Genomic DNA, 22,128 nt, shown 5'->3' with positions numbered 1-22,128 from the left:
GCTTCCCTCCTTTCTCTCCCTTCTCCTCCCCCCTCTTTTTTCCTCCTTCCCCTCCCTCCTCCTCTCCCTTCTGCAGTTCCTCATCTCTTTCCTTCCTCCCCCTGCCCTATCCTCCTCCTCTCCAATTCTTTTTTCCTTCCTGCTCTTCCCTCTATTCTTTTCCCTTCCTCTCTCTTCCTTCTTTCTCTTATTTCTTCCTTCCTCTCTTTCCGTCTTCTCTTCTACTTCTTCCCTTCTGCCCCTCCACCCACTTCCTTTCCCATACTCTCTCTCGGCTGGATCCTCACCCCCACCCTCATCCCGCTCCCTGGGTTTTCTGGGCTTTTTTGGTTCCTCACTTGTTCCTCCTCGGGTGGGCAGCCTCTCGCGCCCGGTGAGGAGGCCCTACCGCACCACCCTCCCACCTTCACTCCCTTGGCTCGCTCCCTCCCTCCCTCCATCCGCTCGCGGAATCAGGAGCTGATGCGCAATCAGCAGACCTGCGGACGCGACTGAGAACAGCTGCGCGAGGGCAGCGCGAGGCGCGCCCTCGCGGGGTCCGCGGGTTGGGAGGGCGTGTCCAAGTGGAGCAGCGGCGTGCGCGCACGCGAATGCGTGCGTCGTGACGGCAGAGCGCTGGCGGCGGCGGCGGCGGCGGCGGCGGAGCTGTTTGTTCTGGGCTCTTGCTCCCCAGAGCTGAAACAGCGGCTCCCGGAGGTGCCCGTGGAGTTGGGGGACCGGGCCTGGGCCCGGGCCCTGTGTGTGCAGTTAGGGGCGGCAGCGGCGGCGGCTCCCGGGCACCGCGCTCCTCGGCCGCGGGGCTGGGCCCCGGCGCCGTGCAGCCCGGAGGAGGCGGCGGCAGAGGCGGCGGCAGTGTGCGGCCTAGTCCCAGGTGAGGCGAGTGTGTCTGTCCTTTAGGGAGGGAGACACGCACAGATGATTGAAGGACGGCGCGCGGGAAGCAGGCGGGCGGGCGGGGAGCTGGGACTGGACCGCCAAGCTCAGCAGGGTCCGGCCAGGAAGCGGTCCCGGGTGAGTGGGGGGGAGGCTGTCGGATTCTAGACATTTACTTACGCCTCCTGCCAACGTAACCTGCATTGCGTAATAGGGCTAGTGCGCCAAACACACCTACGCCATCTGCGCAGCGCCGCCGAGGGGCGGGGGGACGCGGGCGGGGGGAAGATGGGGAAAGCCTGGGGCGGCGCACGGGAAGGGGGACGGGGAGGCCCCTTCCTTCACCGCGGTTCATCCTAGTCTCTCGGCCGCCGCCCGGTGTGCCTCCATAACGGGGGTGCCTGGAGCCCGCTATGTCCTCTGCGCAGCGGGTCGGGCCCGGGGGTTACTCTGCGCCGCCTGCGCACTGCCTCCCGGGACGGGCGCTGCGCCGTTGGCGTAAGGGGAGGTCTCCCCTCTCGTCGCTGCGCCGTTGGCGTAAGCGCCGTCTCCTCCCCCTCGCTCCCTCCCTCCTGCTCGCTCGCCGCCGTTGGCGCACGTGAGGGGGGGACCTCCGCCCGGGGCTGCGCCGGCCGCGTAGGACGGGGGAGGGTGCGTGTCTGTGCTGGAAGCTCGGGGGCCGGTCTGGGGGCGCGGAGAACGCCGGGTCCAAGTTCTGGAGAGGGAGGAGGACAGGGGGCGGGCTGAGATTGATGGCACTTCCTGCCGCCGCCATTTTGTAAAGTGAGCAGGAGGAAGCGGCGGCGGCAGCTGTGGCTGTGCTGCGGCGGGAGGCACCCAGCCGGGAGCCGCCTCCGCCTGCTGCCCCTGGTGAGCGGCGGTGACGGGGCCGGGGGAGGGATGTGGCCCGGCTTGGCCCCTCTCCCCCACACCCTCATGCCCGTGGCATCTGCTTGAGGCCCAGCCTTCCCTGGGCAGGGCCTCGGCCTTGGTTCTCGCGTCCCCTGGGCCCGAGGTCCTCTTCCATCTCTGCAGATCCCTCACGTGGGCCTAAGGCCCCGCGATGCCCTTCCCGGGGTGGAGGCGTGCACCTCGGCCAGGAGCTGGCCAGGCTCCGATGCCAAGTCAGCTTGGCCTCGCATCCCTCTTGTGTTGCGCTTTCCCTGGATCTCTATTTCCGCCGAGCCTTTTGGAATGCTTGTGTATCGGAGAGGGATCTTAGGGCTTTGCAGGACCGGCAGGGTGGGAGGAATGTGTTCCCGAAGATGAGAGTCATTGGAATCGGGGATCGGGGAGATGTTTTGGGACCCGTGACAACCTCAGTTCGGCTCCTTGTTGCAAGGCACTTGATTTCGGTTAGCAGTTTTAATTGCTTGTGTTTCTACAATTCGGTTGTGGCTGTATTTTTATGAATTGTCCAAAGAAAAAAAGACTTATGAGAAATTTTTTTTTCTGTAAAATGAAATCCAACCTTTTGTGAACGGAGGAGTTATCTTTTGATCTTGAGGACCGAGTAAATATTTATTTTAAGGCTAGTGAATGAGTCATCTGTCTTTCCTAAGTGGTTCTGTGACTAACTGACCTCCTATTTGCTTATAACCATGATTTCTTGTGGTGGCTGTTTTCAAAGTGAATCCTTTCCGTACAGCCTGCTTATTGTTTTTAGGATTTATGAAGGGTTTAGGATTAGGCTGCTTATGTTGTTTTGCTTTATGTTTATGTCAATTAAAATATATATAATTTTAATAGCGTTTGCTGTCCTTGGAACTGGAGCTTATTTTCCTTGGATTTGGTAAGATTTGATTTAAAGAAAAATGTCTTTGGAAAAGCCATGGTTTGATATGTTCATTGTTCTTTTATGTATTGAATATTGCTGTGGTGGGCCAGCAATAGCTATGGGGAGTCTTCTCAATGGCTCTGAAAAATCGAACAGCTTTATATTTAAAACAGTGGTTTTTGGCCGACAATTCAGAAAATGTATTTTTGCGTTCCTTTTATGCTTTTCTTAATGTTATAAAGTGGAAGTTTTTTGTTTTAAGGTTGACAGTTGTCTGAATGTTTCATGGAAAGATAACTATGGACAGATTGATAAGTTGAAAAATATGAGAATGTGAAGCAGAATACTAAATTCTACAGGCTTTGAATGGAATTTTAGTGGAAAATAAGCATAAAATGGTTTCTTTGGGTGGAAACTAACCTTATTTTGTCTTAGTTGAGGTTCGGTGAGTTAAACTGATGATAATTGGTCCCTGTTTTTTGAGAGAAGTTTAAATTGTGACAGCCACTATATCCTTAGAATATCTCTGCCCTTGACAGTACTTCCTCTCAAACTTATAGTTGGATGTAGGGATTAGTTAAGAATTGTAATTGTACTTAATAGGAATTAAATAAGCAAGACATCATCATCATCATCATCATCATCATCATCATCATTATTATTATTATTGAATTACCTTAGGGTATTTTAAAAAAAAACTTGTTTCTAAAAGGGCCCCTTATGCACTAGTAGTGGTGATTGTTGACCAAATTAAATTTTTAGTGTAGGAGAAAAAAATGCAATATTAAGTTCTTCAGTTGTGACAGTTTTAGCAGTTGAATCATTTGCAAGGATAAATTACACAAATTTTAGCCATAATGTTATAAATAACAAAGCAAAAATTATTTTGTATATTAATGAAACGAAACTTGTAGATCTACCATAAATCTGTTCGCGATTGTTCCATATTTTAAGATGTGATTATCTGTCATAATTAAGGTAATGAAAATATTTTGATTTTTTTAATTTGAAATAAGTGGAATGAATGCTAAACCTGGAGTCAGGAAGAAATGGTCTCAAGTCTTACCTCTGGTAATTGGCAAATAATCTTTCTTAGCCTCGGTTTCATCTGTAAAGGGGGGGCAATAATACTCTATTATTTAACAGTTTGTAAAGTCAAAACAGAAAGTATATTAAGATGCTCTTGAAACTTCAGTCAATCAATTTATTAAGTGTCTACTGTGTTAAAACACTGGAGATACAAAAAGAGGCAAAAGATAGTCTCTGCCCTCAAGAAGCTTACAGTCTATAAGCTTAAGGATATTATTATCCTTCCAGTCCCCCCCTAGGTTTACAGCCTTAAAGTTTTCCTTTCCCTTTCCTCCCCATATTCAATTGCCAAGCCTTGTTGATTCTACTTCTACTGCAGCCAGGATTCTTAACTTATTTTGTGTCATGGAACTCTTGAATTTTAGGTGAAATTGTAGACCTCTTCTCAGAATAATGTTTTTGAAGGATATTGCAAAGGAGATCAATTACATTGGAATATTTTAAATAAAAAACAAGTTCACAGACCCAGGTTAAGAACCGCACTCCACAACTTTTCTTGTACCTCTACGTTAACCCCAGCCTTTGTAATTTAGGTATTCATTACTGCTTAAATGGATTACTGCAACAGCTTATTTGGCCCCTACTTCCACTGTCAGTGGGCACTGTCAGCGCCCCAAATCTGTCTTCTCCTCAATTGCCAAATGGATATTTCTTAGAACACAAATTTGACTATCTCTCCTACTCAATCTTCAGTGATTCCCAGTTGCCTCTTGGATAAAATATAACTTCCTAGTTTGGCTTCTATGTACCTTTCCAGTTGTATTTCATATTCCCTGTCATGCTAATCCTATTGTGACATCATCTTCCAGTTAATCAGCAAGCTTCTATTCATTGCCTATATACCATCCCCTCTCCTAAAAACTGAAGTTACACGAAGACAAAAAAATAGAACAATCCACAAGCTTATGTAGCTTAAGCCTTTTGGGAGACATCCATTATAAGTATGTGAAGAATAGATATGAAGTATAAAGTTGCTAAAATATAAACTGGTTGAGAGAGAGCACTGGCTGTTCAGAGAACTCTGGGAAGACATAATCTGAAAGATGGTGGTAGAGCTTGTATTGTTAGCACCTTGGGTTATATACCCATTGTGAGAGAGTGTAGTGATTTGGCCTAGCAGTTTGAGTCAGATGGGAGGAGAACCGAGAAAGCAGTTATCACAAAAATCCAGGAAGGAAAGAATATCTTTGAGGAGAGTGATCATCCATGTCCAAAGCAAGAGAGGTCAGGAAGATTGAAGACTGAGAAAGACAGCCAGATTTGGACTCCATAGTTTCTTCCTTTAGCTTTTAAAATTCCTAGCTTCAAAGCATAGCTCAGAAGTCAGCTTATTAACAAGACCTTTCCTGATCTCCTCCCAGTTGTTAGTGCTGAAGTTACTTTGTATGTACTTTGTATTTACTTAGGTTTTATATGCCCATAATAATGTAGATCCTTGAGGAAAGGTATATTTTATTTTTGTCTTTGTATCCTCATCATTCAGCACAATGCCCTCCAGGTAGTAGGCATTTAATAAATATTTTAATTGAATAGAGTAATAATAGCTACCGTTTATATATAGGGCTTTAAGATTTTGAGTGCTGTACGTGTTATCTTATTTGATCCTCATATAAATGTCAGTTATTATTAAACCTTAGAACATGAAATGTAGGCTAACTTGTTTTAATCCATTCTGAGCTTTGTTACAACTCTAGATTTTCATGAGTGTGAGTAAACCATTCACAAGTACACCTGTACTGGTGGGAAATAGAGTAATAATACCATGTGTTTACATAGTACTTTAGAGTTAATAAAAACATTTTTCTGTGCATTATCTTTGATAAAGCAAATTTTGTCTTTCTGTTCCAGAACAATAGATGTGAATGACTGGAGGTCCTTACTGTGACTGAATGTTAAGGGAAGTAAATAAGCATTTATTATATATCACCTAGCATATGCCGGGCACCATTATGCTCAGCATTTTTTTTCTTTTTAACAAATAATTTGATCCTCACACCTAACTCTGTTAGGTAGGTGCTGTAATATTATCCCCATTTAACGGTTGAGGAAATGGAGCAAACATTATATAATTTGCCCAGCATCACACAGCTAGTAAGCTTCTGAAATCAAATTTGAACTTGGGTCTCCCTAACTCCAGGGTAAGATCTCTATCCACTGTACTACCTAGGTCCCTCTGTTATCATTTTACAATCTGGTCTTTTTTTAATTGATAAATTAAATTTGCCACAGAGTGACAAATCACAAAAGTGGTCCAGGAATTACATACTTGAAATCAAGGACTAAGCTTTTTAGGGATTCAGTGTCTTTAGGGGCTTAGGAGTAGCACTACTGTCTGTTTTCTCTTTTTTGCAGCCAAGTCCTTGCTCATAGTAGAGCAGTCCTATCAAACCACAGATATTTATTGTCCTATATACTATGGACAAGATGTTGAGAGTGAACAAGAATAAGTAGTCATAAAAGTGGCCTGTCATTCATTTAAGCTATACCTTTAAAAATGTGAGCTTTTTAAAAAATAACCAGAAAATATAAATCCTAAGTTGGAAGGACAGAAATAGAAAAAAAGACAGAAGAGATATAAATAGAGCTAGCAAATGACAAAGATAAGATCATAGAGCTAATCATGTAGAATACAAATTAGACTTGTTTGGCCTCAGGAAGACAGAAATAAAACCTTACAGAAATTCGGGTTTTGTCTCAATACGAAGTAAGACATTTTGAGAATTAGAATTGTACCAAAGTACAAAGGGCAGTCAGAGAAAATAGTTCCACCAAATTGGAACTCTTCAAAGGAGTATTGAGTAACCACGTATAGGATTTCCTTCTTAGATGTAGACTATACTTGATGACATCTTCTAACTGTTGTAGCTACCACTTTATGCTGTTGACTCATCCATATATTTGTTCAGTTAATATTTCTGAACCCAGATATAGAACTTCGTTTTTTCATATAGTTAGGTTTGGTTCATCTCTTTTGTATCTCAGTTTTGTCAGCTGTTATAATTCATAGCCCTTCCAATTTAATATCATTCTCAGTTCAAAGAATCTCTTAAGTTAGAAGGAATCTTAAAGCCCATCAGCTCCAGCCTGTGCCTGAACAAAAATCAGCTCTAAGAATTCATATTTGGAAGCATTCCTGACATTGATTCAAAATCAACATCTCAGCAGCTTCTCCCTGTTTTTCCTAGTTCTGCTTTCTGTATTTAAAAAGAAAAAGTGTTAATTACTTTTCTACATGACAGCCCTTCAGATGCTTGGAGACCTCTATCATGTCCTGTCTAAGTCTTAAGTCTAAACATCTCTAGTTTTTTCAATTGATTCTCTTTTGGTGTTAGCCTCAGGGCTGGTTACACTCAGCTTTATCAGTGTCCTTCCTTAAATGTGACCTGAGATCTCATTAGCATTTTTTGTCTGCCACTGGACACTATTGACTAATTGATCTTGCTATCCACTAAAATCTAATTTCTTACAGATGAGGTTTTAGTGGACAAAGATGGGGGCATGTAAATAGTAGATGCACTGCTATTCACTGTCCCCTGTTTTACACATTTGAAATGGATTACTTTTTTGGACTGAAGTGAGAAGAGTTTAATAACTACCTCAGTTAAATTTACTGATCTTTATCATTCCTCTTTTATTAAATTTGTACTTATGAAGTTTCATCTGTCCATTGTTATAGCCTGTTTTTTTATGCTTTAGAATGCTATGTTAATTCCATTATATTTGATAAGTTTATCTATATCTGTATATCCCAGTTATTAATTAAAATGTTAAATTGGACAGGATCACACACAGATTCCTGGAACTGGGATACCAGTGGAACACTGGAGACCTCCTATCCCATTGACATGCCATTAACAAATTCTCTGGGTCTAGTTTGTGGAATCTATTCTTTTTTTTTTTTTAATGAAATATTATTAATACCTTTTGTTTTTACACCCCTTACATTTCCTAATGCATCCCTCCGAAAGAGCTATTCCTTATAACAAGGAATAAAAAAGAGAGGAAAAAGTAATTTAACCAAACGAATCAAAATAGCAAAAAAATGTGGCATTATATGCAATGTTCCATACCTCCTGCATAAAAATAAATTAAACTAATTCTCAGTCCACTCAATTTTGCCGACATCTGACACACATCTATCAATCTTATTCAAAGGATAGCATTAGAGACTTTTTCAAATGCTTGAGTGAAATCTTCAGAAACGGTGCTTACAGCATTCTCCATCTCTACAAGAGTAGCAATTGTCTGAAAGGGAAATGGGAGTGGCATGAACTGTTCTTGGTGAAGCCAAATTGGCTTTTAGTGATCATTGCTTTCTTTTCTAGATTTTCACAAACCATCCCTTTAAATAATAGCTTCTGTGAATTTCTCTAGGATTTTAGTTGAAACTTTTTGGCTTATGCTTTTCTCCAAACTGGGAGATTTTACTTTTCCATTCCTGCAGCATCTCTTCTGTTCCTCTGTGTTCTTTCAAAGATCACTAAATGGCTCAGTATGAAAAAATTAAGTTTCTCTTTAAGTTTTGACTGAAGTTTTTCTTTGCAAGGCACTTTTACTTAGGTTATAGGTGATTTTAGAGACATTGACCTACAGAGCTTCCTTTGTCAGCCAAAGGAAGTCTACTTGGAACAATTTCCGACTAACCTTTATAGTAATTGTGTTGCAAAAAATGAGGAAACAATCAAAGAAAAGGAAGAAAAGGACAAAGGATAAGATTTTCAGTGATAGTTTTATATTTAACAAAAGGGGAAGATGTCAATGTGGATACATGTTTGAAAGACCTAGTAATATTTAACAAAAGTGAACAATAGTAGTGCTGTTCTTAGAAGGCTTGGGCCCTAGGGTTTTTAGGTTTCTACATTAATCACATCTACCAACTCTTCCAATACTTAAAAATGACTTATTGGGGGCACCAAAAATAGCTAAGTAGTGTATTTTTTAGTTACCTTGGAACTTAACTCATAAGCCCTTTGTTTTGTTTTTCATAGTCCAAACTTTACCTCCTTGATGGAGAAAATAAGCCCAAAATTAAGGAATTGAGTTCTGTCTTCCCACTATCATCTGTCTCACCGTGCTGGCCATATGGATTCTCTGATTCTCCTGTTCCCTAACATAGCTAAATAAAACATTCATCCCATTTTGTTAGCATTCTGAGCTTTTAGCTCCTAATACTTTTTATTGGACTGTGTCAAGCCTTTTACAATTCATATCTGCCCTTGCAGATAACCTTTATGTGAATTTTAAAAATCAGAGTTGATGATGAATTGTGCATCCATTTTAGAATCTTTAGGCAGGTAAGTATCACCTCCTCCCCTCCTTATCATTTTGTTTCATGTGTCAAGGTGCCTTTACTGTACTTCATATTTGTAAATTGTATCTCCCCAGTAGAATGTAAGTTCCATGAGGGCAAAGAACTGGTTTTTTTTAATTGTCTTGTATATATAGTAAGTATTGAAATGAATTTCATCAAAATTTATAAGCTCAAAGAACTATACAGTGAAATTATAGAGGGGAGCAGCACTTTGAGGACACTTAACAATTTTAATCTGGTGCCTTCTAGACCTATCTCCTGAGCTATAATGTTCCCTCCCCTTCCCTTTTTTTGTGTCTTATCCTCCTAGTGAACTCTGTGTAAAGAGTGAAGCCAGAAAGGGATAAAAGGACTAATTAAGTGAACAGATTCTCCAAGTCAAGGGAGAAGGGAACAAAATAAAGTAAAAATACGTTGCAGTGGTGATTAAATTTGCTTCCTTCATTAATCCAATTCAGAATAGTAGCTAATTGGATTATCAGGCCTTTAGAATAAAAATCTTGACACCTGTACTTCAATTTATTTAAAACTTTTATCTCCACCAGATCCTGTAGCCTAGTTTGGATTGTCTATTAGGGAAAAATTCCACTCCATCCTATGGCTGTGTTTAAATTTTCATTTTTGTTTTTGTCAAGAGGTGAACCCCTGTATTTTTTTTCACTGGTGATAGTTGCTAGTTGGTGTAAGAGTTAACTTTCTTCTACCTTCTGGAATTGGAACTTTCCAAAGCTTAGCGCTTAGCATCACCATGAGATACTTTGGAACATACGATTTTGGGGGAGACTTTAAAAACACTACACAAGTACAGCGATTAAAACACATTGCAGGTTTATTCATTTAAAAAAAAGTCTTCAAAATATAGTGGTAAGATAATTTTGTTGACTTTGCCTACTCAAACTGACCTTTAGCGTAAGGGCATTGTTGAACCAACTTTTTTCTCACCAGTTTTTCAGAGTAAAGTTATAGATGTTTGTATAGGAGTCCAATTGGGACTTCAAAACAAAATAGAAATGTATTTAGTATTCCAAAAGCAAGAAGTCTTTGCAATGTAAGAATTTTATTTCCTTTTTTTTTTTTTGGTGTGTCTTTGGATTAGTGATCTTTGGCCATTCTGACATTTTTGTGTATGCCCCTTCCTTCATTTTAAAGGGCACTTGCAGCTTTTAGCCCAGATTACATTGTTCAGTCTAGCATAGTTTCTGGATTTCTGTGTTATATCTAAAATTAAATTCGTTGCAAATCATTTAAAGAAGAAAAATGGCTGGATGTTTTGAAATCAGTAATAGAATATATTCTGTGTTGAAACTGATGGTTTTTACTTTAGCAAAAGTGGTTGAGACTCACTTTTTCAAATTCTGAATGAGAATTTATTTTGAGAGTTTATTAGATTTTGAGTGTATTTCATTTATGTTGTGGCTTGTGACTGTAAGCAAATGTATGCTAAAACACTGGGCTACTTGAGAGGAGTTGATTAAGTCACTGATGACCTCTTTGTTAATTCTGTTACCACCTTCTAAATGTTGTATTTTTTCCCTCCCTCCCTGATCTGTTTTACACTTGACAGTTTTATCTATTGCAGATGACTCCAGAATTTATAATTCTAGTCATGAATTTCTTCCCTTGGCTCCAAATCTGTATTTCCAACTGCTAATATCTTTCCCATAGTGCATGCTTAGTAATAAGCATTCCTAGATATTGCTTGCTTGATATGTATACCTGATTTCTTACCATCTGTTAGGCTTAAATGCTCCAACCTAAAATTAATCATCCTCTCTATTCCAGAAAATAAAAATTCACCTGTCCTTCCTCCATATTCTTGACCTCTCTTGATACCAGTGACCTAATCTCCCAAGGTTAAACCTCTGTTTCTTTAACTTTTCTTCTCCCATCGTTTTTTGAGTCTATTCTGAAATTTTCTCTTTTTTGACCACATTAAGCTTTGAAACTACTTTCTCAAAAGTCGACAGCGACCTTTTTCAATTGTTATTTTCAACATTTATACTGCCTTTGACAACAGTTGGTCGCTCTTTCTTCTATCTGCTGGTTCCTTGTGTTCCCAGTCTCTTACTGTGGGTCTTCTGCACAAATTTGTCATAGATCATAAAGTTAGAGTTAGAAGGGCCCTTAGAGGTCACTTAGTCCTATCCCATAATTTCACAGATGAAGGAATTTGAGGCCCTAAGAGTTTGTGATTTGCCCAAAGAATTATTCTGAATCAGTCTTCCTTTACTGGACTCAGTTTTAAGGAAAGGCTCATTCCATGACCTGTTCTGTTCCCATCAGCCCAGATTCTGAACTGGCCAAGTCCGACGTTACTTAAAAGTCAGCATTTTCCATGGAACAATGAAACCAAGTTTACAGATTTTTAGTGTTTGTCCTGAACACATGTTACTTGTCTTCAAATATTTGAAATGTTGTTATGGGTAAGATAGACTAAAATTGTTCTGCTTAGCACCCAGAGGGCAGAACTCAAAACTGTAGGTGAAAATTGCATAGACATATATTTTGTTTTCAGTATTGGGGGGGGGCCCTTTAAATTAGAGATATTCTAAAGTGGGATGGGTTGCCTCAAAGTAGGGGGCTGCCACTTACTGGAAATATGCAGGAAAAGACTGAATGACTACTTGTCAGGTATGTTATAGCATGGATTTTTATTCTGGTAATTTTGGACCAGATATAACACTGAAATTTGCACTTGATAGAAAATAGCAGAGAATCTGGGTTCTCTGACTTCTAATAAAAACAGTAATTTTTAACGTGCTTCCCCCCCAAACTTAACCTTCTTCTGAAGTTCCTTTTTCTTTTAAGGGTACCACCTATCCTTCCATTATCCCAGGTTTACGTACTAAGTAAGTGTTATCCCGTACTCTCCATTGCTCCATTTTGAGAATGAAAAAACTGATACTTGGGATAGGTTAAATGACTTACCTATGGTTACACAATTAATAAATGTCAGAGATAAGTACGACCCCTTCATTCTATCCATTGAGCCCCAGTGCTCTTTCCACTGTATCTTGCAAGCCTCCTCTCTTTTTTCTCTTCCTTTGGCAATCACTTTCATTCCTACAACTTCAAACACCATTGCTATATAAATAGCTTCCAAATTAATACCTCCATCCCTGACTTATGAATTCTTGATCTGCATTTCCAGACATCTGTAACACATGTACATGAGCTGCTTTTTTTTTTTCTTAAGTTCATTTGGTTGGTTTCTTTTGTGATCCTATGCATTTTATTATGTGCGTTTAAAAAATTATGAGTAAGGGTCCACCAGACTGCTTTAGTCCATGACACAAAGAAGAACCCCTACTTTTAAGACATTTCCACTTTAATATCCCATGGACAGCAGAAATTCAAGATGTTCTCTTTGATTCTTTCTTCACTTCTATCAAATAATTCATGAAGTCCTTTAAGTAATTCTACTTTCTTAAAGTCTCCTTAGCCTTTCCATCCTTCCGTATTTGGTGCTGGGAATTAGTGGTTTTGAGATCCCTGACTTAATGGAAAATTGTATGTTTTTCTATATATCTAGGTCCCACTCACAAATCTAATCATCACAGATATGTACCTTGCTTCTTTAATATTGTGAAGAAAGTAGGGGAAGGGAGTTTAACTTGAAATTATGTTGAAAAAATTCCCTGTCTCGTCTTTAACAGCCAGTCTTATCTTAAACAGCTGCCAGGAACAAGAATTAGCATTTCTAAAGGACTTGTATCTAATGTGACATTTTAGGCTTTTTTATAAAATTAATTTTTAAAAAAAAGTTGGAGGTTTTTTTGTGGTTTGTTTTTTGTTTTAGCATTTTCCCTGATCAATATGCATGTACTTTGTTTCTGCTTCTTTTCTAATGTTGCTATTTACTGGACCTTTAGGTCTTTGACTTCTTTGAGATAGATGTATGCTCAAGAGTGAGATTGCTGGGGTCAAAAGGTTTATAAATTGTCTTTCCTTGCATGATTCTAAATTCAAATCTAGAGTATTTGCACTACTTTACCACATTGTTCCAGTATTTTTTACAGCCCTTTCAATGTTGACCATTCCCATCTTTGCCAGTTTGCATGGTATAAGCTGTTTTGATTTGCATTTTTCTTACCTTACAGTTAGTGATTTGGAGCATATTTAGGTTGTATTTTTAAAAATTAAAATAATTTTTCAATTAAAATCTTTTCTTCTCCCCCTCCCCCATTGGAAAAGAAAAAAAAAAGGAAAAAAGATTCTTGTAGCAAATATTTTTAGTAAAGCAAAACAAATTCCCACTTTGGTCAAGTCCAAAAAAGTCATTTTGCACTTGGAGTCCATTACCTCTCTTTCAGGTGGGTACTTTTTTGTGTTCAGTCATTTTTCAGTCATATCCAACTCTTTGTGATTTGGGGTTTTCTTGGCAAAGATACTGAAGTAGTTTTACCATTTTCTTCTCCAGGAACTGAGGCAAACAGGGTTAAGTAACTTGTCCAGGGTCACACAGCTATTAAGTGACTGAGGTCAGATTCAAACTGAGGAAGGTGGTGCCACCTAGCTGCTTCTGCTTCATCATTGGCCTTCTAGAATTATGGTTGTCAGAATTCTCAAGTATTTCAAAGTGGTTTGTCTTTACAATGTAGTTATCGTTTAATTGTTCTCTTCTCTTGGTTCTTCTCAACTTCACTCTCTTGAGTTTGTACAGTCTTTCATGGTTTCTCTGAAACTTGTTTTCATCCTTTCTTATGATGTATTCCATTATGTTATTATATCCTAATTTCATCTGTTCTCCAGACAATGAGCATATATAACCCCCTTTGATTAGATGGTATTTCGATGTATCACAGAATTGGGGAATTTGAAGGAACCCTTAGTCAAGTTCATTTATAATCCAATCTATACCTGAAAGGAACCCTCATTAGAATGTGCCAGACAAATAATCTCTTTAATTATAAAGAAATTTTTTTTCCATACATTAGACCTTTGTAAGTTTCCAGTAGTTCCTAATTTGTCATCTGAAGCCAAGCAGAACTTCAGATGCTGGAAAACAGGTGTATCTTCTCTGAATATTCTCTAGATCACATATACCTAGTTATTTCAGCCAGTCTCTCTTATGGTTTTCCTTCATCCTGTGTGACCACAGACTTCTTTGCTGTATCATTATCTATATCATACCCCCTAATTGCGAACATACCCCAAGGCTCTTTTCATGAATCTTTTTTTTCTGCATACAATTTTATTTGGTGACCTCTTCAGCTCTCATGGGTTTAATTATCTTTGTGAAGGTGACTGAGTTTTATATACCCAGCTCTTTCAAACAAGGTGTCTCAGAAGATAATTGTCAAACTTAACATGTCCAAAACCAAACTCATTATCTTTTCCCCAAACCTGTTCTTTTGCTGAAGTTTCCTGTTTCTATCAAGGGCATTACCATCTTTCTAATATACCAGGTTTCCATACTCAGTGTTATCCATGATTTTTCATTCTCGAAACTCCATATATTCAGTCAGTTGCCAAATCCTGTCATTTCCACCTCCATAACATTTCTCACATCAGTCCCTCTCCTTTCATTTACATGACCACCACCCTAATCCAGGCCCTCATCATTTCTTACTTGCACTACTGTAATAACCATTTGACAGTCAGCTATACAGCAGTAGGCTTGCCTGTACCTGCCCAGGAGAGTTTCCTGGCTTCCAGAGGTAGTCCTGGGTGCTCTCTCTCTGGCCACCCAAACTCCACAGCTGTCAGATAGATACTTTCTGATGCTTACAAATACATTCATGTCTCCTTCCTCAAAAAACCCTCATTAATCTATCACTGTACTGTCAATTCTATATTTCTTCTACTTTCTCTGACTAAACTCCTTGAAGGTGATGCCCCCTTTCCAACCTCATCTCTCAAGTGAAACTTCTCTCTCCAAAAGAACCAGTGATCTATTAATCACTAAATCTAATGGGCTTTGTCATTCCTCATCCCTCTTGACCTCTCTAAAGCCTTTCTTTGACAATGTCAAAGATCCTCCTCTAGGTTCACATGAAACTGCTTTGTCCTTATTCTCCTACTGACCTTTCCTTCTGAGGCTCCACTGTTTCATTCCAGGCTCTATAGTGGTTCCTCCCCTTTTCTCTTCTCCCTCTATTATTTCTCTGCTGCTTTGTGATGTTGGGGTCAGAGTACAGTGTATTCAACTGTGGCTGATAAGTTCAGTACAAGCTCAGAAGACTCTACTGACAGTCGGACACAAATAGTTCATTTGAAGTGGAGATGTCGCTAAATATGCACATCTGATATTTCCTTTGTGCTGCTGTGATTCTGCTTTGCTTATAGAGCACATGCCTTCTTTGATGCGGATATTTCATGCTGGGCAGACCTGTGCCAATGTCTCCCATGTTTCACGATTGATACTAATTTCTGATCTCATCAGGTCCCATGAATTTAACTACCATTTCTATGCAGGTGATTGTCAGAATTACTTGTTCAGTCCTAATCTCTCTTCTGACAGCAAACCTAACATCTCCAACTGCCTTTTGGACACCGCTAACTAGGAGTCTCATAAATATCTTAATCTTAACATATCTAAAATTCAAGTTATCTTCCCCCCCAAATAAAACCTCCCCTCCTAACCTCTATATTACTGGGGCATCACTATCCTCTTAGTCTTCTAAGTTGCCAATAACAACCAAAGGCATCATCAACATATCACTTACCCCTCCCTCCCCCCAATGGTCTTTCTGTTTCCAAGTCTTGTCTATTCTATCTTATGATATTTCTATACACCCACCTTTTCTCCAGTACTGTTCTTAACCTGGTGCAGTCCTCATCACCTCATGCCTGGACTATTACAGCATCCTTATGATTGGTCTCCTTGTCTCAAGTCTCTGTGTCAGTTCATCAACTCTGTTAGGACTTTAGAGCCCTACCCATGTCCCCTTCCTACCGTTGCAGTCTTCTCTACATCGTAATACCCCCCACTTCTCCTTCCCCTATATACTTTTATCTGCACTGGTGTCCTTATTGTTACTTAAACGAGACATCCCATCTTAGTCTTATCTTTTCCAAGCTAAACATTCACATTCAACAAAAGTGGCAGCCCCAAGGTAAGACGATTGTTGGGAGACTTAACTTCATCAGATTAGAGCACTTCTTTGTGTGTGAACAGTTTATTGCTGATCTGGAGGGAAAGCTGAGTCAGCACATAGCAACAGCAGAACAGCAAAGGAATGGGCAGTTTGGTGTATAGCACCACATTTGCTCATCTGGGCTAGAATACTCGCAAACCTTGTAATGCAGAACATTCTTTTGCCATTTAGGTAGTAGGGCCCTTTAAGCCATGGAAAGCAAAAGTTGGTGCTTAATCTTGCCCCAGACCTCTTTCCTCCTAAATCTAAACAATAGTGAAATGTACTCTTGCATAGCTCAGCACAGCCCATACCTCCAACGCAAATGGATAAGAAAGCTTGCAATATAATTGCTTTAGATAATTATGTTTATACCAGAGACCAGGACGCCTGGTCTGGTTTGTGTGATCTCTGACCCATAATAATGGGGTGCTCGGGTGCTTTTGCTTGTACTTGTGCCCCAGTTTCTCCCTAGTCTCAGAAACACTGTCTCTGACAGCCACTCCCCAGCCCAAGGACACTGTGCCTAGCAGTTATTCATGCATGGGCCTCAGCATGACCCTTATCTCTCTCCCTGGTACAGCTACACAGAGCCCTCAGATCATGTCTCTGGAAGCCTCCCAATTCCTTAGTAAGTTCCTGTGTTGTGAGAAAGCTTTCCCTTGTTGCAGAGCATTCTTTCATCAAGACAGGGAGAGGGGTGTCCTTGGCCAGCCCAAGGACTCTTCCTCCTGCCAGACTCCAAAGATCCATCCCTCTCCCTGTCCGGTGTACTCCCTGTACTTTCCCATCCATAGCCCTCAAAGACACCTGCACCTTTGGATTACCTCATCAGTGTTCCTGGCATTTCTTTCCCATGCTCTTTTCCATATAAACCCTAGCTCGACCCCTGATCAGGGCCGCTTGATTTGGATGTGCACACCCCTTGCAGCTGCATGCTAATAAATCCACATTTTAAATTATATCTGGGTGTCACTCGCTGATTTCTCGGTACAACAGCCTCAGGATTGGTTTGATGAAAATAATGGGGAAATTCAGAAGCTGCTAAACAAAAAAATGAGAACTCCATAGGGTTTACCAGGCAGCGTTTAACTATCAAAAGTCAAAACAGAGCTTAGAGAGATGCAGGATTCTTGGCTCAATAAGAAGGCAGATGAGATTCAGAGGTGTGCCAAAGACATCTGGTGCATCTAAACTGCTCAACTTTGATGGAGTCATATGATTAGTGATAAGGACATGATACTAGAGAGATGGGCCGAACACTTACATAGCTTTCTCAACAGACCACAATCAATGCTGAATCCATCGACCATATACTTCAGATTGAAGTCAGTCTCTCTCTAGCTGAACTTCCAACTGAAAAAGAGGTATTGAATGCCATTAGACTCCTCTCTTGTGGCAAAGTGCCTGGCACTGATTTCATCCCAGAATAGATCTACAAGGTGTGTGATCCGCTGCTTATACAGAAGCTGAATGAAATCTAATAGGTTATATGTGAAGAAAAGGTTATCCTACAGGAGATCAAGGATACTTCCTTTGTTCATCTCCATAAAAGAGGAAATAGGTTGTCATGTGACAGTCAGAAGAGGGGATGTGGGTAGGTGAGTGGGAATGGGACTCTCTCTTAGTTATTGCCAGCAAGCTACTTGCCAGAATGCTCCTTAATCAGCTGTTCCTTCAGCTGGAAGATGGTCATCTACCTGAAAGCCAGTGGGGCTTTAGAAAGGCCCAAGGAACAGCTGACATGATGTTTGCTGCCCGACAACCCTAGAAGAAATGCCAGGAGCAGAACAGAGGTCTGTACACACCATTCATTGACTGTTGTGAGGGTTTGTGGAAGATCATGGCAAAATGTATTTGCTCAGAAAAATTCATCAGTATTGTACACCAGTTTTCATGATGGCATGATTGCATGGGCCCTTATATTAGTAAGTTGCTGTCACACTTTCCCATTCACCGGTGGAGTAAAGCAAGGCTGTGTGCTTGCTGCCATGCTTTTTAGCATTATGTTTTCAGCAATATTGTCAGACACTTTTAACAAGAACGAAAATGGCATCAGGATCAGTTACTGTACTAGTGGTAAATTATTACCTTGCAAAGGCTACAAGCCAAGACAAAAGGGGATGGAGACTTGGTGCATGACTCTTTTGTTTGCAGATGATTGTACACTCACTGCAACTTCTGAGGTTGAGGTGCAACACGGTATGGATTGATTCTCTGCCACTTGCACTAATTTTGGCCTGACAATTAACACCGAGAAAACAGGTTCTCCACCAGTCAGCCCTGCACCTTGCACCATCCATTTGTGGACCCATCGGTTATAGCAGATAGGAGAAATTTTGAATGCTTTGGAGAATGCTGTGTTCACTTACCTTGGCAGTATACTCTCCAGAGATGTTCACATAGATGATGAAGTTGACACACACATTGCCAGAACTAGCTCAATATTTGTGAGGATCTAAAATAAAGTGTGGGAGAGAAAAGCTATTAGGCTACATACAAAACTGGAAGTCTGCAGAGGCATTCACTGTACACCTGTGAAACCTGGACAGTCTACCAGTGCCATGCCAGAAAAATGGAACCGCTTCCATTTGAATTTTCTTAGGAAGATTCTGAAGATCACCAGCAAGTGAAGGCACTGGACACTGAGGTCCTTTCTTGTGCAGAACTGCCAAGCATTCAAATTCTGCTGTAGACAGCGCAATTCTGATGGACTGGCCACATAGCTGAAATGCCATAACATATGTTTACCTCTATTTTAAGTAGAACTCCTATAAGGCAAATGCTCATGCAGTCATCACAAGGACATATTCATGGTCTCTCTAAACTCTCTAACTTTAGTATTTTAATTTATTTTTTTTTTTCATTTTTAGGTAATTTGGGGTTAAGTGACTTGCCCAGGGTCACACAGCTAGTGCCAAGTGTTTGGTCTGAGGCCGGATTTGAACTCAGGTCCTCCTGACTTCAGGGCTGGTGCTCTATCCACTGCGCCACCTAGCTGCCCCTTCTAACTTTAGTATTGATTGTGATGTGAGAGACATGGGCATAGGACCATCTAGCATGGTACGCCCACATCAAAGAAAGAGCTGTGCTCTGTGAGCAAAGCAGAATCGTAGTAGCACAAAGGAAATGTGAGATACACAAATCTAGAGACATCTGCATTCCAGATGTTTGGTTGTACTGTTTGTGCACAACCTGTGGTGTAGAGCCTTCTAAGAAGATCCTATTGGACTGATCAGCTATAGTTTGAACACACTGTATATTGACCCCAACATTGTGATGTCATCAGTCCTCTTTGAGTACAAAGGAAGAACAACAGAGTCCTAACTTGTCCACTTCCTAGTCTTTTTATGTCCTAATATCCCCATTCATCTCTCCCCTGCCCCCTCATATACTCTGTGATCCAGTGGCACTGGTCTCCCTACTGTTTGTTGAACAAGACCCCCCATCTTCTGATTCCCATTTTATAGTTATACCCTATGACCAGAACTTGAAAGGATTGAGAGAGATTGGAGGTAGAGAAAAAGCAGTATTGAAGTTTCAGTGGATTACTTTGGAAATGTATATTGCTCCTACCTAGTTGTAAATATGTTAATTATTATAATTTAACAATATTTCATTAAAACTTTAGAAGGAATTCATTGCCTTTTGCCCTAAATTTTTGTAATAACTCTTGATTTTGATCTTACTGCCTCTAGTTTCTCTCCTCTCATTGCCTTTAGGATCAAATGTTAACTCCTCTGTTTAGCCTCTAGTTGTCTGACCCTATCCAACCTTTAGACTTAATACACTTTGCTCACCTTCATGCAATCTTGTGTTTCAGCCAAACTGGCCATCATGTCACTCTCACAAGAAGTTCCATCTCACATCATAGTGCCTTTTTATAGCTGTTTCCCGTGCTGGAATAAACTCTTTCTTCCCCTGTACCTCTCACAACCCCTACCCCCTCCTTCAAAGCTTAGTTCAAGTTTCCATCTCCTACATGATACCTTTTCCTTATAGCCTCAGCTGCTAGTGCCTCTTAACTTCCATTATCTTGTGTTTACTCTGTGTGTGTATGTGTATGTGTGTGTGTATGTGTGTGTGTGTGTGTGTGTGTGTGTGTGTGTGTGTACAATTACAATTTTGTATGTTCTGATGGGTAAGAGTTTTTTCTTTTGATAGAATGCAAATTCCTGGAGGACAAGGACTGTTATGTTTTTGTATCCCATATTCCTAACACAATGAATATTATTTGGCCCATAGTACATATTTAATAAATGTTTGATTCGTTATTTGACATAATGTGATTCATTAATTAAAGGCAGTCACTATACCAGAGGATTGACAGGTTATGTTGCCAATATATATGACCTAGTGTTCCAGAGGAGATTGCGTGAGAATTTACCTTTTATCTTAGTTGAAATGATTTAGTTTTGTTTGTGAAGTTGGATCTGAGTTAGAGAAGGAGCTAGTAGGGTAGTGGACCAGGGAGCAATAGAATTTAGCTGAAGCTAGTTTAAAAATAAGAGTTTTAAAAATAAGAGTGAGGTTCAGACTGGATAACGGCTGACTAGGGCAGGGGGGGGAACCTGTGTCTGTGTCCTCAAGGCCATATGTGACCCTCTAGGTCCTCAAGTGCAACTCTTTGACTGAATCCAAACTTCACAGAACAAATCCCCTTAACGAAAGGATTTGTTCTATAAAACTTGGATTCAGTCAGAAGACCGCCCCCAAGGGCCCAGAAGGCCACATGTGACCTTAGGATGTAGGTTCCCTACCCCTGGACTAGGGGTTTTAGACTAGATGACTTTCAGAGTCCCTTTCAAGATTCTGTGACAAGATACAGTTGTAAGATCTTTTCCATTCATAGTAAAGATGATGATGTATCTATTGGGGAAAAGTTATCTTTTTATGTCTTAATTTAAACCACTGAATTTACAGCAAATCTTATATGGAATGTTGCATAACAGTATTTTGTTACCGCCACTATAAGAATGTCATAACAATTTTTAAAAATTCTTTAAACTTCTTCCATGTTAGTAGTCATTCTGAAAAAATAAACGGTTAACAGAAAAGGAAATTCACAAGAAATAATCAATTTAATGCTGATACTTAGAAAGTACATAGCCGCTAGACAGGCACATATACACATAAACTGGGAGAATTTTTTGGAAGTAGAGAATTTGGGGGAATTGTTGTATCTCACTTCTCTGGACCTCCCCTATTGAGCAAGTTACGCAGAACATAACTGAGACCCACGAGAAAAAAGGGTCTGTAAGTAGTACTTCACGTGCTGAAACTTAAACATTTATGGCTTTCCGTTCATGGCACACAGACACTTATTTTATACAGAACTCTAACAAATTTGCTTTTCTGGTTTATAAGTTCCTGACAAGCTAGGAGTAGCAAATAAGAATGGGAAGAGAAGAACCAGTACATGCTGAGGATGTTCTCTCTCTATCTCCCTCTGAAGGCATTAAAAGGTGAGGCTACAGAAAATCCAGGAAGAGCAAGTTTAAGATGTATGATTGATCTGTTCTGTCCATCCCCCCCATGACTTCTTTATCCTGTGCAGTTCTTTGTCCGTACTTTCCAGTAAATCCTCCATAATGAATGCACTCAATGTGTTAGAGACCTGTCTTTGTTTCTTTTCATATCTCTGGTAAAAGTAGGTGCAATGCATTCTGAGACACCTTATTTACAAGCGTAACCCTACATCAATACTTTGAGTGTATATCACTGAAAGGCATTGTATAATGAAAAGAAATGTGTTAATAGTCTGAATAATATACTCTAATTCCATCTTTGCCACTGACTTGCTGTATGGTGCTTAGCCAGAACTTTATATCTGTAGGCCTTAAACATGTCGTTTGTAAGAAGAAAACAAATTAGTAGTAATTAGACATTGTGAAATAAATCAACTATGAAAAGCATAAAGGAACCCTGTTCAGAAGTTTATTCCTTTCAAAAAAGAAGTACTTGGGCCAGAAAATACTCAGCTTGAAAAGACAGAAAGG

At 40.4% G+C, this 22,128-nt stretch overlaps 1 protein-coding gene across 1 annotated transcript in view; it reads left to right on the top strand.

The window, feature by feature from the left end:
- Window positions 1-786: 786 nt before the first annotated feature.
- Window positions 787-22,128, top strand: part of BRD4 (bromodomain containing 4) — a 164,173-nt gene continuing 142,831 nt past the window's right edge. The window contains 1 exon segment of the mRNA XM_020969364.2: window positions 787-871. The gene's annotated coding sequence lies outside the window, so the exon portion shown is untranslated.

The sequence above is a fragment of the Phascolarctos cinereus genome, unplaced genomic scaffold (assembly GCF_003287225.1).
Source record: "Phascolarctos cinereus isolate Bilbo 61053 unplaced genomic scaffold, phaCin_HiC Scaffold_4;HRSCAF=312, whole genome shotgun sequence".
In the NCBI taxonomy this organism is placed as follows: domain Eukaryota; kingdom Metazoa; phylum Chordata; class Mammalia; order Diprotodontia; family Phascolarctidae; genus Phascolarctos; species Phascolarctos cinereus.
Note: the sequence above shows the minus strand (reverse complement) of the source record. Positions and strands in the feature narration are given on the sequence as shown.